Consider the following 18,173-nt stretch of genomic DNA (forward strand, 5'->3'; position numbering starts at 1 on the left):
GTCTAGGTCTCAGGTTATCGCTCACACCATACAGTTTAGGCCTCCGGATGGTTATGATTTGACGATATTTAACCATCCATCTAGTGGATATTAAATATTTTGCTTTAATTTGCCATTCAAGTCTCTGAATACAACCTGCGGATATGAATGTTACAGAGGGATTCCCTTTCGACGCAGTTGCCCCCATTCATTCTAAAACGCAAACTGACACCCATTCTACCGATGCAGAAGAGAGCAGAAAAGCCTCAGAATCATCTATTATTGCACAACCATCCATCATGCATCACTGGACCTCTAGGTCCATTCCTGCGCCGCCAGGGTCATCGTCAGCAGCACGCTAACCTGTTGATATAGTTGGTCAACCGTTAGCTTAATTGACCGTAAACTGATCGAAAGCCATAAATCTTTTCCGCTGCCATATCGCTCTTTCTCGGTTTTCCGCGCACGTGCCCGTACCGCACAGCTTGAAGATAGCTCCTCAACTCTACCCTCGGTGACATATGCGCCGCGGAACATGCAATAAAAGGTTGTAATTGACACCGGGATAACAGTTTCCCGGGTATCGGGGGAGGGAGTAGTCAAGATTTAATTTTCACTTGCAGAGCTCCTCCCCCACCGGCTCCATTTTTTTTCCTATGTCAATGGGTGGGTCGGTGGAACACACCACCCGGAAATGGTCGGCCTGGAAGCAGCGCGAAGGATGGTAGGTCATAAAAATGGAGCGTTGTTTTGTAGATGGCCACGGGTACGCGTGCCGGGATGACTTCATTCCGGGTTGTCGACGCTGGAGTTGACATTTGAGCTCATTTTGGTGTCTTCTGGCTGCTGCTGCTGCTGCCCTTTACAGCGTATGTTGGTGCTGGTTAGTTTCGCGAACGCAGTGACCGTGACCGGTCGAACCTAACGGATGACGAGTGGCTTGTCGACGACGGAGCCGCCATTATAGAAAGTGTACGAGCGCTGACAAGAATCTCTTCCATAACCGGGCTTCTCGTGTGCTGGAAGACGCATTTTCTATCGGTGTGTTGCTTCGTAGACCAAAATAACCTAAAACTACCTAAAAATAAATACCCGTCAAACGCCCGGATGAAGTTTTGTTGGCGCTATGTTGTGGAGTTGCTCGAATTTAATAATTCGAAGGTACCACCGTAAGGGCGCCTGGGCGACGCCGTGCGCTGGCATTTGCTGTGTTGCGTTGTGAAGTTGTTTGTCCGGAGAGCCATAGGAGATAGTTTGGAGTGATGCGTCGTTACTTGCGCGGATCCGCAGTGGCCATAAAACTTGTGTTACTGATATTGGAAGGAAAATTCATCACCCTATGCAAACACGCCATGTTTTTCGGGATGCTCGCTCAAGTTGATGGAGTCCAGATGGGTTTTGCGGAAAGCTAGCTAGCGAGCGAAGATTGCTGCACGAAGAGCTGATTCCAGGCAGTGACTTCCGAGTTTTATGATTTATTTAGCGAAACGTGAACAAATAAACTGGTGCATCATGTGTCTGTTGCAATGGAAGGAACGAAGGGAAGCGTTCCGAATATATTGAAGCATGGATGAAATTTACTATTTGCCTTGCCATAGCTATCTGCTCTAATTGTGAACATGGTAAACATATATTGTGCCCCCGGTGCTGTACTTCGGTGAAATAGTGTAGCGGTGTGAGATGAAACTATTTATGTGCCTTAACTTTATGACGCCATTAACGGTGCGTCTAGTTTTTAAAAGTTCATTATCCGGGAAAGTTTCGTTGCAAACGAGCAAAAACCTTATCCCTTTACCGGTCAGCTTAAACGTAGCGGTGAAGTTGATGTTGATAGCAAAAAGACCCCTGATGGGATTAGTCTCCCTCGGTTAACAAATGTCAACGGTCGTTAAGCTAGTTTAAATGAGTGCGTCAGCGAACACGTGGTCTCAAGTGTGGATCTTTCGGTTAGCAGGCAGAGTAGATACTTAGACGATAGCTTGCACCACCACTCAAAAACGATTACCTCAAGTGATCGCGAGTATCGGCGATTAATATAGACGAGCCTTCAGGAGAAGATCTTATCTTGCTGAAGTTGTGAAAATTCATCTCTCGGGAAATTCTAGAGAAAGACCTCTAAAGAGAAAACAAAAATGTCTGAGCGAACGAGTGAAAGTGCTCCCTAATACCAACACACCGATAAAAGAGCATGATCGAGGCACTGATCTGCTCGCCGCAAAAGAAGATGCTGCTGCTGCCTATGCTCGTCGATAATTTGGACGCGAATCGGTACCTTTTTTCTCCGAACTGCATACGACAATCACCGCCACACATGGGCCCTCCGATCGTTTGTCCAAATTCCGAAGGGTTCTCATCCCATCGCAAGGGCTCGGTGTGCAGGCAGTAGGCCCAACCTCGCCGGGGACCTATCTATCGCCGCATGCAAGCAAGACGCACACAAACGTGGTCGCTGGTGGTGTCTCGCCCATGTCTCGGGCCCATGTGCGATCATCTTTCCTTTTCCAAACTGTTTCATTTCTCTTCATTCTTTTGCGGGGTTTTCTCTCGCTCGCTTTGCTCTCTTGTGGTGCGTTCGGTGCGTTTATCCGGCGGAGATGGATCTTGCCTGCCAAACTCCACTGCACCGGGGAGTTGGGATCTCTCGAAACCCTCCCCAACATGTCCCACTCAGTTCTCCCTTCCCTCGGCTATTATTAATAACATAATACGTATAATATACACACATATTATTTAGCCAAACTGTTTAGCTAATGGTCAGTGGTGGCAGGATAGCACGCACACCCTCCTCCCTCTCGCCCTCCGCTGGGGACCTCTTCTCCGCACCACATCCGCATCGCATCGATAAGCGGCCTGCTTCGGAGCGTACACTGATTCCGAGCGAGTTAGTTTGCGTGGATGGTTGGTCTCTGTGGCGTTCGACCGAGGAACCCGATTTGAAAACGGTTTTTCCTGACTCGAGCTCGACCGCGGTGGCCAGTCGAAGTGTTACGCTCAAGACGTACGGTGCGCACTGTACTTGCTTTCTTGTCGCGTGTTTCCCGCTAGGCGTTAGAAAGTCTAGTGCAAGGACTTTCGCACGGGGTTGCGCATTTACGGTAAACGTCGACAGCATGTTCTTAAGGAATTAACAAACAACTTCAGTACTTCATCAGTTAAAGTGAACAATTTTAACAAACTAAGTGAGTGAATGGCTGCAACATTTTTAAGCCATATTCTTCCGAACGCTGCTCCCTTCTTAATCGTGCTATTAGCAAATCGCGTGTTTATCAAAGTTAAAGCGAAAATTGGCAAACCTCGGGGAAGAAATTGTGGTTCGAGATGCTAAGCGTGTGCTGGTTTGTGTGTGTGTGTGTGTGTGTGTATGTGGTTTAGGCTCTTATTTTAATTCTCTGTGCTTTATCTCGGTGACGCTGGACTCTGTGTTTCTAGAGTCCCTTTTACGGGTCTGTTTCGGTACGGATTGGAACGAAAATTACTATCATTTGGACCGTTGTGCCGTTGTGTTTTATTAAAGCTTTGTTTTTCTTCCCGTTCCTGGGCGTCGTTCTTTCATTGATCGCGCTACACGGTGTCCTGCGGCTTAAAGTGAAGAAGATTTACTCTACGCGGCTTAAAGTTATTTATCTCTCGGGGCAAACGAAAATCTCCTCTCCATTCCTTCTGGGTTATTTTGGAAGTTGGTGAGGATTTAGTGATTTTTGGAACTTGTATTACTTCTCTGTTGCAGTCGTGTTTTTTGGGTGCATCGCGGGACATGTCCATTTCTCGGCAAATCGTTAAGGAACATAAGAAAATTCGAGGCCTAACCTTGGAGCGTTGTGTGGAGCAATCGTTTTAGTGTGTGAGCTTTTCGGGGATTAAAGTGTAGACGTTAGATTGTAATTTGTATTTTATCTCCGTTCTTTTTTTCCCATTTCCTTACGCAGCAGTGCAATTTAAGCTTTCGGTGGTGCAGATCGCAATTGTAAATCATTGCTGGTGATTGGTGCATCTTAGCTTAGCGCATTTTCGGTGTGGCATAGGGATAGTCTTCATCACGCCCTTTATCAAGGTGTAGTGAGGTGTAGTGCAGAGTGCTTTTCCGGCAGACAAGAGTGCAGTGACAGGAGCCCTCCAAAGCGTGGTGGGTGTGCAGTGCTCGATTTCGTGTGGTGTTGCTGACGGGTGATCAGCACCAAGGTGGTGCAGTGTCAAGATCCCGAAGACGACTACTTCAAGCTATCGCTCTCACGAAGGTAAGTGCTTGATGTCTCTTTGTGTACGCCATTTACTGCGGAAGACCTCGGCCAAAGCAACAGGCAAGGAAAGCGTGGTGGATCTTCTTGGACCTTTAAGAACATCACTTTCGGAAACAGTAAAAGTGAGGAGAATGTTAACTGCCTGTCGACGATTAATCGTACTTCGGGGGATGTTGTCGGGGAGTTTTTTTTTATTGTGCTCCAGGGAGAGAATTCGCTGGTCCATGTCCAGGCGAGAGGTCCGTGACGGTGGTTCGGTTCTTAAGATTCCCTGCAAACGTTAGCGCATACCATGGTACCGCTTTTATTTTCCCCGAGATGATGTTCCGTTTTCTTATCGTTTTTTTGCGGCATTCGTTTCGATGTGTTTCGAAGTATTTGCAGCAGTGAAGCATGCTGGCGATGGACCTCACAAACCACTGGCACAACGTGTTTCCAGAGCGTTCCTAATCAACCCACCGAATGAGGAGAGCTTTAATGACTCGTCTGAGGCCTTCCGTTTGATCGTCCGGAGTCTCAAGGTGAACAGTATACCGAGACACAAAACGGTTGCAAACTTCTGGCTTTTTTATATTACCACCCAGATTTATGTTGGAGTTTAGTTCTTCTTTTTTATTCTTTATGTTTTTAAACTCTAATTTTATGACACCGTATGTCATATCTCGGACAGTGTTGTCGATACACTGTTTGCTGCTTTGTCGGTCCCCCTCCAGGCAATGGTGCACCGAACGGATGATTTACGGACAAAAACAAGAGGAATATATTTTATGTATAGCTTAATTTGCAACCCGAACGGATTCGCCCGTAAGACGCGCTTAAGAAGCCGGTTCCAGTGAAGTTTTGTAGCCAAAATTTTCATCATCATAAATCCATAAGCTGCACTGCTGACGCACGTCTTTTACGCTTCGAAAGCTTAAGTTCGCCTTCACAACTTCATTCTCAAAATAATGTTTCTGTCTTCTGTGCTGCTATCTGTATGTTGTTGCGTGTGTTTTCTTTCTGTTCTCCGTTTTAGTTCCACGAACTAATATCGAGAGCTTTTGTACGAAACAAAACACCCCAGATAAACCCCGTTCGGAAGCATTTTGCGCTAGTAAACAATCATCGCCACGGTGCCTCGTGCCACCAAACATATCTACGCTACAAAAATACCTTCAGTTTTGGAAAGATTTTCGGTTCGGAAGCCGCAGGGGAGCAAGCGCCACAGCGCGAGTAACGTGAGACCCGTACACGTATGGCTGTTGTTTTGTGTGCGAGCACGCCGAGGGAAGGATTTAGCCCGAGATTTACCGCTTTGATCCTGGCCAATTTGTTCGGATTGCCTTTGGTAATTGTTTTGGAATCAGCTTTGAAAACAGCTTTTTCCTCGCCCCGTCGTGACTCGCCCGTCGCCGTTGTAACCTTGAGCCGCTCACCAGCCGGACTGCCATCCATTTGACCAAGTTCAATTTAGAGCGCGGGGAAGCGAGTGAGCGAGCTGGTTCGCGATGGAATCTTCTCCGCGCTAGGGACAGTTAGGAATGAAAAGCCACAGAAACCGCAGCCAAAAAGTTGACCACAAGGAAACAAGGTTCTAAGGTAGCGCACAACATCACAGCTGTGCCGCCACGAGAAGATCAATTTGCAATTTGAATGTTGAAAATTTTAAATTGAAGAAGTTTTTGCCACCACGCTGGATCGCTAGTTGAAGTTCTTTCGGTGAAGGTTTCGGATTTTGCGGGTAAGACTCTCAAATTCTCATTTACAGCTAGAGATGGATGGTCCGGGAAACCATTCCAACGGTTGGGCAACCGGAGGGTTTTGTCGATGGACGACTGTTTCGAATGTGATTTGAAATTAATGCCGTCATTAATTAATTAATTAATGACGTTTCATATTACTAAAAGTAAATGGAAATAAAGGTATGAATAATTATGGAAATTGTATAACCGAAAGGTATGATCGTCTGTTCTGTCGCCATTGTTGTTTAGGAATCGATGGATTAATTCAAACCTGGTTTATTTGTAGTACATTCACTGTCAGTAGTCAGATATCGTTGTGCTGTCTCTCGAAATAGTGCTTAACGGACACACCCTCTCAAATGGTTTGGTCTTCACACGACAGAACCAGGGTTCAAATCTGGCTCTAAACCATTCCTACGTAGTGAGGACTTGACTTTCCAACTACGAAGTATCTGATAAGTGTGGTAAGTCATTTATTTATTGGCTTTTGTGAACTTGTAGGTCGTTCAGCAAAGAAGAAGTAGACATAAAAAGGAGAATTTACAGACAAAGAAGATCATCCCAAATATATTCTTGTGAAGCAATACTCACTGAACCTTAAGAGTCTGCTAGGACTCGACTCACTCGTAGTAAAAGTTTTTCTTCGTCTCTCTCTCTCGTTTGAAACATTAATATCGTTTTGCAACCATGCCTCGTTGCTCGAAAGATGAATGCTTCAACGAGCGTCGGTCCGTTTGTAGCGGATGCGAGAGTGATTGCACAATTCCCGTGGATTTCAATTAGCTGTTAGCCGTAGCCGAAAACATCAATAGAAACGCTTGCCGCAGGAAAAGAGAGTGTTAATTGATCTGTGCTAAGGTAAGCAATTCCCGGGGTGTTCTGCTGCCCTGCTGAACTGGTGCAATGTTTGGAAGAAAGAAAACCCCCGTATGCGGGTTGCGATTCGGCTTCCGGCTGAAGCTGCGGTTTTCCGGAGCAAGCAGAATAAAACAGGGGGGAAAAAACGACTGAACACACATCATAACCTTCGGCACCTTGCCGAAGCCGTACACAGTAGTGGCCCCTGGTGAGAGTGTGGGGAGCCACACTATTGCCGGTAGTTCTTCCCTTACATTGATTGCAGCTAGTTGGTGCTGATGAATGAAACAAACCAAATGCAAAATTCTGGCAACAGTACAGGAAGAACAAGCGAACCAGGACCGGCAACCTGTACCATATAAAACCTCAGGAAGTGTGAGGTTAGGGCAGCAAAACTGCTGCTACATGGATACATGAATCACTTCAGCTGTGCCGATGTCCCCGGTGTCACCCATAGAGGATCCCTCTTCTGGTGGAACGGTGCAGCCGGTCACGACTCCCTTTCGTGCGTACACAAGGCAAGAGTGGAACCGCAAACTGGCTTCCAGCACTGTACCAACCCATCGATGGTACCGCTAGGGGTGTTTTCTCCACCGCTTTGCACTTGATTCACAAAGTAGCCAGCCGCTTCTTGACGCGGGTTTCGACCCCAAAAAAAAAAAAGGCCCGGCGTTTACGGTCGCATTCTCGCTTGAGCATTTTATGCATATTTTATCCAAACATACCGGCACCGGGCCGGGATAAGCCCCGTAGGCCGGCGAGCGCCTTCACTGGAAAAGCTTCTGCCCGTGGCAGCCAGCAGCTACTTCAAAAACAAGCGCAAATCATCGTCCCAAGATCAGAGTGGCCCACGGTTTCTTCGGTCCCGGACTCCGAAGGAAGAAGAGATCGGAAGTATTGTTTTCACGAGATGGTGGGTAGGGGGGGGGGGGAAGAACGAGGAGCTGGGAAAGGAATGACGCTATGCTAATGCAAACGGCAAACCCAAAACACACATCAACATCAGCAGTGACATTTTGTGCCCTTTTTCTGCCGCTGGAAGGCAGGCAAAGCGCTAAATCCCAAGATTGCGAGCCCTGCTAACCCGCGCAGAAAGGGCCACTCGCTAACCGAAAATGTACATACTGATGCATACGCAGGCACACAGAAACGGTAGCAGCGGAGAGCAAGAGCAAAGCCACCACCAGGATACTTGAGCCCATGCCTATCCCAACATGGACCCGAGAGGAAACCATTTAGAGCGCACTGAAAGTGCAGCCTTCGGGGTTTCGCAGCGATTATGAGCGCTCCCTTAGTTTTTTGTTGCCATTTCGCGCCACACACGCGTTTTTTGTTGTTGTTGTGTTGGTCCTCTTCTGCTGCTAGTTTGTATGTCAGAAACCAACACAATGGACGCATTCTAGAAGACGACGGACCGCGACCCCTTGGGATAGGACCATGGGTTTGTCTAACGGCGAGCTAGCAAAAGTTTTCGGTGAATACTTGGAATTCTTAATTAACAACATGTGTTCGACGGGTGTCAGACCCGGTTGCCCTGCATGCTCGTATATCATACGCACTAGAATGCACTTCCTGTTCTAGAGAGTGTTACACACACGGACTGTCCGGGATGGGAATTGTGTTGCTAACGGCTCGCTAGAGAATGGACCACGTTTTGCATCGGGAGAAGAAAAAATCCCAAAAAAGGGTTCATAAATTGGTTCCAGTCTTAGCTACAAAATGCAGATCTTGCGACAGTGCGACACACGATGATGAATGTACCATTAAGATTGAAGCGTCGGACTTCTATTCGCCGCCCAGTTTTGTTTGTTTCGTAAATGGGATGTGATATTTGCAGCTCAAACATCTCAGCCAGTGGTAGGAAGATACTCTTTAGATTGGAATCTAAATGCTAAATGTCATCCATTAGCTGACTTGTTGATTCAATTACTTAAAGTTTTCGTAATGTTGCGATTTTAAGACGGTGGTGGTTAGGATAACTGAAGACCGGTATTTGATATTTTGACGTACGGTGGCTTAAGACAAGCAGTGCTTTGGCAATTTTTCAATTTGTGAACCTATCCATTGTGAAACTACATGCATGAGAGGCCTTGAAGGTCTATTCACTTCCTCCATAGTGAGGACTAACTACTCAACTACGTGATACCATTAAGTCTTGAAAGCCATTATAGGGCCTGTATGATCTAACAGGTCTTTAAATCAGGAAAAATCGCTACATTAAAAAAATTCTGGCAAAATTGCGGAATGGTCTAATTGTTTGATTGCCGCCAAATCTATTGTCGGACTACATCCTTGATTCGATAATGCTTTATAAATATAATCTAAAAATCCCTACTTTCCAAAGCCATTGTTCCATTCGATTTGAGGCAGATACTCGTCGCTTGTCTGCATTTTTCAATACCGATTATCTAATGCACTCTACCGTGCACCCCAAAAGCCATCACATTTCCCATCATGCAAACGTCAAAAAAGAAAGTGCGACTGCATTGTGCAAGTAGAGAGAGCGCGCGAGTTGTTAAGGCCCCGTGTAAACAGCAAAATCAAACAGCCGAAACAAACTCCCGAAAAATATGGACCTAAGCAGCGAACACTCGATGGCGACATCGTAGGTTTTTTTTCGTCTTCTTGGTTCGTTGCTTCTCGCCCCCCCCCCCAAAAAAGCCCAGCTTCTCGCCACCGGTTGACGGGTTGTAAGGTTGATCGGTAATGAAAAGAAAATCAAAATCCGATGATGCACGGGACCGGGCGCATCCGAAGGCCGCGTGGCAGTGCGCGTTAATTTACACACCGCATTACCGTAAGTCACACATGCGTGACGTCAGCCGGGGTCTACTTTCTGGTTTCTGACGCCAATAACAAAAAAAAAAAAGGGATAGGGTCTACAAATTACCATTGACCGATATCCGCACGTAATGCGTGCAAGAAGGATAGGGCGAGAGCATGAACAAAAACCCGAATGCCCATTTGTGTCCACTGAAATTGGTTTCACCATCACTGGCAGGGATTTTAAGAGTCAATATTGGGCTACTGCAAACACGAACGTATCGGCCTAACGGTGTCCCTTGAAGCCTTTTTGGGGAGAGGTTTTTTTTTTGTGGAAAGCAAATTACCCTTTATCACACAGTTGTGTCACACAGCCTTGTCTTAGTGATGTGAAGAATCGCATCAAATGTGCAGTTGGTGGCTGTTGGACATTAAGCTGTGACACAAGTGTTTTTTCAAGTCAACATTTACCGTGGCCTTCTCGTCAAGGGTGAGAGAGATAGAGATAGAGAGGATGGGGACGGGGTTACGACGAGTGGAACATATGAGATGAAGATGAAAGACGAGAACTCGTATTGCTTCCTTTACTTCATCCGGTGAGGAAATTTAACTCGTATTTCTTTTTTTTCCTTTGGTAGGAACTCACTTGTTATGCAGATGAAGAGCTCCGATGGTATGGTTCAGTAAGGTTGAACTACACATTTCGGTTTCGGAAGACTCTTGGGAACGAGAACTTGCATGTCGGAAGCTAGGGAACCCATTTTCACACGCTTTACCACATCCTTTCATGGTGTAGCGTGTCTGTGTATGTGTTTCCAAGGAACTGCAAATCCCCGTTTTGGGGTTTGTGGTTCACCTCCCCCCTTCGTTAGTCCCCATCCAATAGAATTCAGGCACTTTTTTGGAGGCGGTCTGGAGAACTTCAAGAGCAGATTAATTTCGCATCCTCGCGCTTAACTCTCTCCCTCAACGCAGAAGGGAACACGTTAGAGGTTAACCGAAACCACTGCTTTTAAGGGTGTTAATTCTACCCTGGATGCTGTACGTGGCCGAGTAACCATCTTGGACACACGTCACCACGCTCAGGATGAAGATTGAAGTTTTCTTCAGACAGAGGGTGGACGTGTTGCTACAAGTTCTGGTCTGCTGACATTGAAAATGTTTGAACATTGGAAATTGGATGTGGAATTAGCAATCAAACAAGTCCCGGAAAGGATTAAGATAAATTATCTCTACCCATTAAGCCCAGCTATCGGTTCTAACCGGCCCTATCGGACGTTCAACAGATGTCGCTAGATAAGCAGACGTGTAAACAGTCACCCTTTAAGGTGAGTTGCAGTTGCAGCCGACGAGGACCCGGCTATCAAGACGACGTGATTTGTATCTCAACGGACGGGGCAAAAGAGAGACTCATTATTCGCTTCCCATCTTGTCCACCATCGATAGCGCGGGAGACCAGAGACGGAATGAACTGCACGATGTGACAGATAGGACGGGATTACCGGGGGCAAAAGATCTATCGGCGTAGATTTCAACCCACGTAGCTATCCACTTGTCTGTTGGCTCAGTGCTAGAGAGTGCCAGTCTAGCCCGGCTCCCGGGGTGGACATTTATCGCTGTCACTTGCATCGGCACCCATTTCGGGTGCTGATTCATGGAAGAGGCTCACACATAAAAGCGGCCCAAAATTTGGAACTTGTTGAGACGAGTGAACACCGAATGTGACATAAAACACACGTCGGCCGGTGACGTTAATATGAAGGAGCAGTCAGCAGCAGCCGGTAGAAATAAAGCCATACCTGGGGTCAATCAAACATCCCGAAACACCGAGAGATAGAAAATAAATGCAGTATTTCAATACAATAACATTCCACGCTAACTGCGCACCTTCGCCGGTCAATAAATCTTCACCGTTAAAGCCATGGAGATGATCGCGTGGCTGCGCCATAAATTTTCCCATCGCAGATGAAGAGCGTTCAATTTATGGTGCTAATCTTCTATCCATTACAAACACACACACACCGTCGTTTCATCTTTATCAAAAACATAAAAAAGGCATTGAAGGAAGGTAAACGATCGTTGATAACAGGTAACGAATAGTGTCAGAACTCCTTGAAATCTTGTGTAGATACGATGTGTGTTAGGGAAAATCCTTCCTTCGATGCCACGGCAAGCAAGTGTTCATGTTTATAAATCATTTTTTTTTTGTTATTTGACTTTCTCGTCTTTTTTTCAATTTATTCTGAAAATCAAACTACCCCACCACAGCGCGGAAACAAATAGCCCGAGGACTCCTACAACAAGAGAAGCACGTGCTTGGAAGGAGTACGTTACATGCTCTGCACTGTGTGGTTTTCCGGCTGGAGCTGCTTTCCAGAATGTCCGGGGCCGGGTTGAGAATCTGCCCCATGCTTTTCCTTGCACGCGGGGGCACACTTTGATTATTTTCATTGCTTTTCAATACTGCTCTCTTGCGGCCCATCCTTTGGCAAAAGGGATGCGGACCGGTAGGTAGACCGGGAAGAAGGCATGGCGCAAGGGAAACACAAACAAACAACTCGCGACTCAGTCGCGTGAACGTGAACTTGCCGTCCGCGGCAGAACAAGAACCAGAACCAGATTGGAGCACCAGGAACGGTTCTGATGTGGTGACTGGTGTGGTTTCGTGAAGACTTCGAGGCGGTGTTTTTTTTTTTGGTTTTGTTTTGATTATGGTGTATTGTTTCTTTGTTGATCGTTTGATTTTATTGCTCCCGCCGCACGGTCGCTGATTATTATTTGCATAACGTAGCGTGGACGTTTCTGGTGGAGCGAAGGCGCATCGTAGTAAGAGGTTGAAATTCGTGCATTTTGTATGCATTGTTTGACCGGTACGGTTTGTTCGCGTGGTGTGGCGGTGGTTGTTTGCCGTAGTCGTTAAATCAGGAATCAGCGGACGATCGCGTATGGGTTACGTATGGGAGATTTTGCATAAGTGTATGCGTATGGTTTTGGAACCGGTTGCGGAAGTTCTAGCGAGAGAAATTTAGTTGCTGAAGAATATCCTGCTCTACATACAAATTTTACTTTTCTTGGAAGATGTAGATAAAGTTTAGAAAAGCTAGCTGCCATGATCATCAGCTCAACAAGTTTTGCAACTTATTCTAAATTTGCGCTTGATAAGTCACTCTCGGACTCCTGAGATAAGGGTATGTCAAATCATAATTTCTTCTAGGGTCAGTTTCAAGGGGTTCTAAGGAATATTCCATATTTCTTTTTTTGGACATATTCCTTCCTATTTGACCATAAAAAAGACGAAACGAGCGGAAGATTTTTTTTTAAGTAGTAGACAATGTTAGTCATTAAATTCTCTAGGCTGACTCGAATAAATCCAAGCATATTGTTAGCTTTGTCCAAGATTACACAGCATAGCTGATAAAAATCTTGTTTGCGATCCAGCGTGACTCCTAAATTTTTCTAATAGTATTACACCACAACTGTTGAGTCTTCGAGAGAGTTTATATGACTAACTGGTCTAAAGAATGATATTGACACATATTTATCGACAAATATTTCGAGGTTGTTACTACGGTCCCAGTCGACCGAGACAGTTGGAAAGGCATCGGTGCACGACGAACAGTCTAACGTCATTGTCGTAGAGAAAACATATTTCTCACATCTCCGGGCTGAAGGAAAAATGACAGTTCAAAACATTTTTGGAGGAATCCGTCTTAAGCTTCAAAGTCCTGTTCTCAAATTTAATGTAATGACGTAGCTTGTTTTAAGAGCCTAAAGGTCCGGTGGCCGAGGCGATCGAGCACCGGTCTTCACACGGTAGGAATGTGGTTCAATTCCTATCAGGACCGTCCCTCGTAGTGAGGACTGGCTTTTCAGCTACGGGTAATCACTTAGATTAGGAGGCAAGCATGATCTGGGCGGTCGTTTAGCCCAGACGAAGACTCTCACTTATGTTCCAAAGAAAATAAAAGGTTTTTTTCTTCAGTTTCTAGGGTAGTCTCGTAAAGCTTGTAGTCAGTGTATCAGGAATTGCATTGTGAATTCTTGTTAAACCTAATCTTGTTATTATAGAACTCTTAAAAACTTATCATTAATTCTACTTGGATCTAGTTTTAAACATTTCTTATTTGTCTTATGTTGTTTATCTCAATCAAACGGCCCGACGCCTTATTTTCCCTTGTCAATGGAATACATTTTATAAAACTATGTAGTGCAACTGGGGGGCGACCCGGTGGTGTAGACGACAACGGCGCCGGTCTTCAAACGGCAGGACAAGGGTTCAAATCCCATCCGGACCGTCCCCCCGTAGTTGAGGACAGACTATCCAACTAAGTGGTATCGGCAGTCTAGTAAGCCATTTCGATGGCCAGCATGACCTTAGAGGACGTTAAGCCAAGAAGAAGAAGAAGCAGAAGCAGAAGAAGAAGAAGAAGAAGTACAACCAGCAAATATTAATGACATTATTTAAATATTAGATAATAAAAGTACGCTTCTAAATGCCACATTAAATTTAACGATAAATCTATTTACTTAGCAATGCTGCACCAGCTTGTCGCATAAAACCGACACAGACCATGTATGCTTTTAATAACGATAGCAAATATGTTTCATACATTTTTGCCCCTTTTTTTGTGCACGACACAACTCGCAAACGACAAACGACGGTGCTCTCTCGTGCTCGGTTCGCTCATCAATTCGATTCCGTTTGATGTATATATGTGTAATATTTTTAAAACCCCACCGTTGAATCGTAATTGAATTACCCATCCATTTTTCCCCATTACCTGCCAGCGAACGGGACACATACACTCGACCGTGTACCGCGTCTAAGTCGCTTCTGGTGCAGCACCAGATGAGTTGCCGCCGTGCTGGATAGACGTTCCCGTTCCCGATACTCACGGCAGCACCCGTGCACCAATTCGAGTTAATCATAGAAATGCATAAATAAGCCTAGAATCGTCGTCACCGGGATCCCATCCGGATAGTCTAAAACGGGGAGTCCCAACTAGCTAAGCGCCTTGGTGTGTGCATGGGTCTTGTTGGCTGTGCTTCGTTCTCGCTTTTTTATATGGGTCCATTGCCGGCAGGGCAAAAAAAGGGATGCTACGGCTCGGCTTGTGGGCCCTGTTGATGGATTTAATGTAGAGTTTCAACGATCGGTACAGCGTTGGCCGATGGTCGGTGGTGGTCCGTCAACGGTGTGTCGTCCTCGTGGCCCAACATCATCATCATCGTCGTCGCCGTCGTTTGCCGTTGCATAATAAAATAAAGTCATTAGCTCGCTCGAAACGATGGTCCTTTTGCAGCGGACAGTGCGACAGTGTAAAACCTCATAAAACAAGCCTAGCAACAAATGCAACGAAAATATGGCTCCGTCATCATCTTCCCGTTCATTGCCGGCCATTGAACGTTCGGGTGTGCTGAGTCTCAAAAAATGTCCTGTTTAAAGAAAAATATAGAGAGAGAAAAAATGTTTTCAATCACGGCAACACGCACATAACACAAATGAAATTGAGTTTCGGGAGAGAGTAAGAAAATGTCGGAAGAAAAAGCATAAGCAGAAGATTTTTTCCGTGATTGCAAAAGTGCAATTTGATTCTATGTTTTGCAAGAACGCGTGTGTGTTTTTTTATTCTTTTCTTGCTTCGCCGAAAGCAGTTTGTATTGTAAACAGAAAGGCACGAGCATAAGCAATTCAGTTTCGTTGCAGATGATATGACTTCCACACGAAATTGCGACGCATATTGCGGAGAGATCATGCTCGTTGCGAAAGCATAACTTGTTTTGTGTAGCAATTCTCGGGAACGGTCCTGGTGCAGAAGTTCTGTTTAATATATTTACACGTTTGAAACGATTTTCACTCAATCAATTCCAATTATTGCATTATTGCAATTTGTCCATCACATGATTTTTTATTAGTGTTTGACGTTTGTTGGTCTACATAAATCCAGCTTAGCACACATTAAAAGCACCTCAGATTAGGAAATCAATCCGCTTACACCTTCAGCAGATCATCCCCGAAATTGTAGAGCTAATACCGTATCAAAACGATTGCATTCATCTTGTTTCATCTTTCCAGCATTCGGGCGTTTCCTAGCTTTTCCAAGAATTTCTCACACCGCGCAAAAGGATCGTACCGCTCACATCACATGAATGGGAACTCCAACATCCCCGAGACGATGTTTATGAGAGGAAAATCGAATTCTTTCATTTTCCAGCAGACGCAAAGCAGATGTGCATTGTGTGGTGAAACACAACCCATTGCTGGTGCATCGTTTGCGTTGCAAAGGGGACGCTTGTTGCGTCTTTTGCTTCCCCGTTTCCAGTCCAGATTGCATTAATGAACTTCGGGGCACTAGCGCTCTCTGGGGCTTGGGTGCTGGGTGGTCCCTAGAACAGTTCGGCTCGGTTGCACGGTTGGTTGGAAAAGCCGGCTGTTCGCTGGTGAAGTTCCACAGTACGGAACGAGTTTTGCAAAACCACGCTAGACGCGACTCCTTCTACCGGTCGCGCCTCTCGTTCACAGATGCACACACCGTGAATGAATCGGGCCCTGCGATGCTGTACCACTTAATGGCACGGCGGCTTGGGCCGGGTGTTTGGACGCATTAAATCTTACGCAAAACTGTGGCGTTCGGTTCGATTCGGAGAGGATTAAATATTTGCGTTTCGAAGCGCTTGATGAGCGTACAATTTATTGCAAAAGAAAACAGGAAGCGTGCCTATGAAAAGCGTGTTACTTTGTATGGATCGTATTAGTTACAGGTATGATGCGTGTGTGTGTGTTTATTTTATTGTTGTGATGCATCGAGCTATTGAGGCAGAAGAAGAATGATGATTGAAAATAAACCCTCAACACAGATCAAATGCACCTGTCGAATGCAACACCACACAGCGAGGTAATCAATAGTAATGTTTTATCGTGCACATTTAACATAGAAAAAGCATTTGAAAAACATAAAAATGAGATAGTTCGAGAGCATAAAAGATTTGTTTTGTGTGTATGAAAACATGAAAACTTACAAAAGGATATGATAACAAAAAAACGAAGCTTGTAGAAAATTTAAAACGCGATTGAACCACAAAAATACATAGAAAGGCAATAGCAAAATGAATGCAACCCATGCAACAAATTAAAAAGGGGTGTCTGTGCAAAAAAAGAATGGGAAATACAACCTTTTTTCAATTAGTTTGGTTTCACACTCTCGAAACACCCGTTTGTGGCTGCGCCGTTTTGTTACACATCGATTGTGAGATTGAACCACACGGATTGATCGTAACTGCATGGAAAAGGGCAAGAATACACGGCAGGGATAAACGGTGATCTGTGTGTGCGTGTGTGTGTGTGTGATGGGAAAAGCTTCCGGGCAGCTTGGACAGTGCGTTATTTGCGCGTCGTAATTCGACGAGTCCCGGCAGTCATTATCCGCAATCAATTTCACACCAGCACACACATTCCGGTGGGTGGATTTGCTCACCACTCACCCCGCTGTTAAGCGATAGGAGGGAATTGATGCCCATCGGTCTTTCCCGGGTGATGGTCCATTCATCTTACCACCAAGGGCAAAAGGACGCCGGGCGAAATTGTGACCAGGGGCAGACAAAAAGGAATTAATGGTGTCATCAGCCCAGTGTGGTGTGGTGTGGCGTAATTGATATTTGTTTCGGGAAGCTAATTTATGTGTGTGTGTGTGAGGAAAGGTGGGCGAAATCAGAACACACCTGGGGCGCAGGAACAGTTTGAGGTTGTTTGTAGTTCATTAATTGTCGACACCGTGTAACTCTCTTGGAATCTGGCTTGGGGATAACGACCAAGGCTGGGTTCGGCTTATGGACAGAATACGGCAAAAACGGATTTGTTGCTATCGTTGTGAAAAAATGCTCCCTTGCGAATCAAAATCACTCTTAGATCCTTTGAATCCCTATTACGCGATCGAAATCTGGATTCTCTTCCTGGCCTTTTAAATGGATTTCCGCATCAAAATCGCCCATCAATCCGAGTGTTCGATCCGGCATATTATGCTTGATTCGACCCGGGATTCGACTAGGAATCGATCTGGGATTTGATGGGAAGGCTTTCTCGCCGCTAGAATAGTGCTCGTAATTCGACGAGTCCTGGCAGTCATTATCCGCAATCTGGAATCCAGTGTCCATCACTCACACGAACTACCAGCCATTACAATCACCACTCAACTCGATGCAGGACTCAAGCCTCTTGTTAGTTAGCGATTTATAAAAATAAAATCTTTTCACTAACAACAGCAGAGCGCTACCTCAATCTGTTATCTGCCCCTGGTTACCTTAACAACGATTATTTGAACCACGCGTGTGACACTCGTGCGACCATTTATGATGCGTATGCAGACTGTGTTTGCCTTGCCGGAAGCTCTGATTGTTGGAGCGAACCTAGCGAAATAGCCACTCTTATCACGCAGCAATCAACACCGTTGCGTGCATTGCAATTTCAATCCCACCTGCTTTTCAGCTTCCCAGCTCTCGAACCCCGGTATCTCAATGTTACATCTGGCAACCATGCCTTAAATGCAAGAGTGAGAGAGATAGACCAGGGCGAAATGTGATTTGTAATCCAAACACAAATTCAATTTTCCCGATTTGC

The sequence above is a fragment of the Anopheles maculipalpis genome, chromosome 2RL (assembly GCF_943734695.1).
Source record: "Anopheles maculipalpis chromosome 2RL, idAnoMacuDA_375_x, whole genome shotgun sequence".
Lineage (NCBI taxonomy): Eukaryota > Metazoa > Arthropoda > Insecta > Diptera > Culicidae > Anopheles > Anopheles maculipalpis.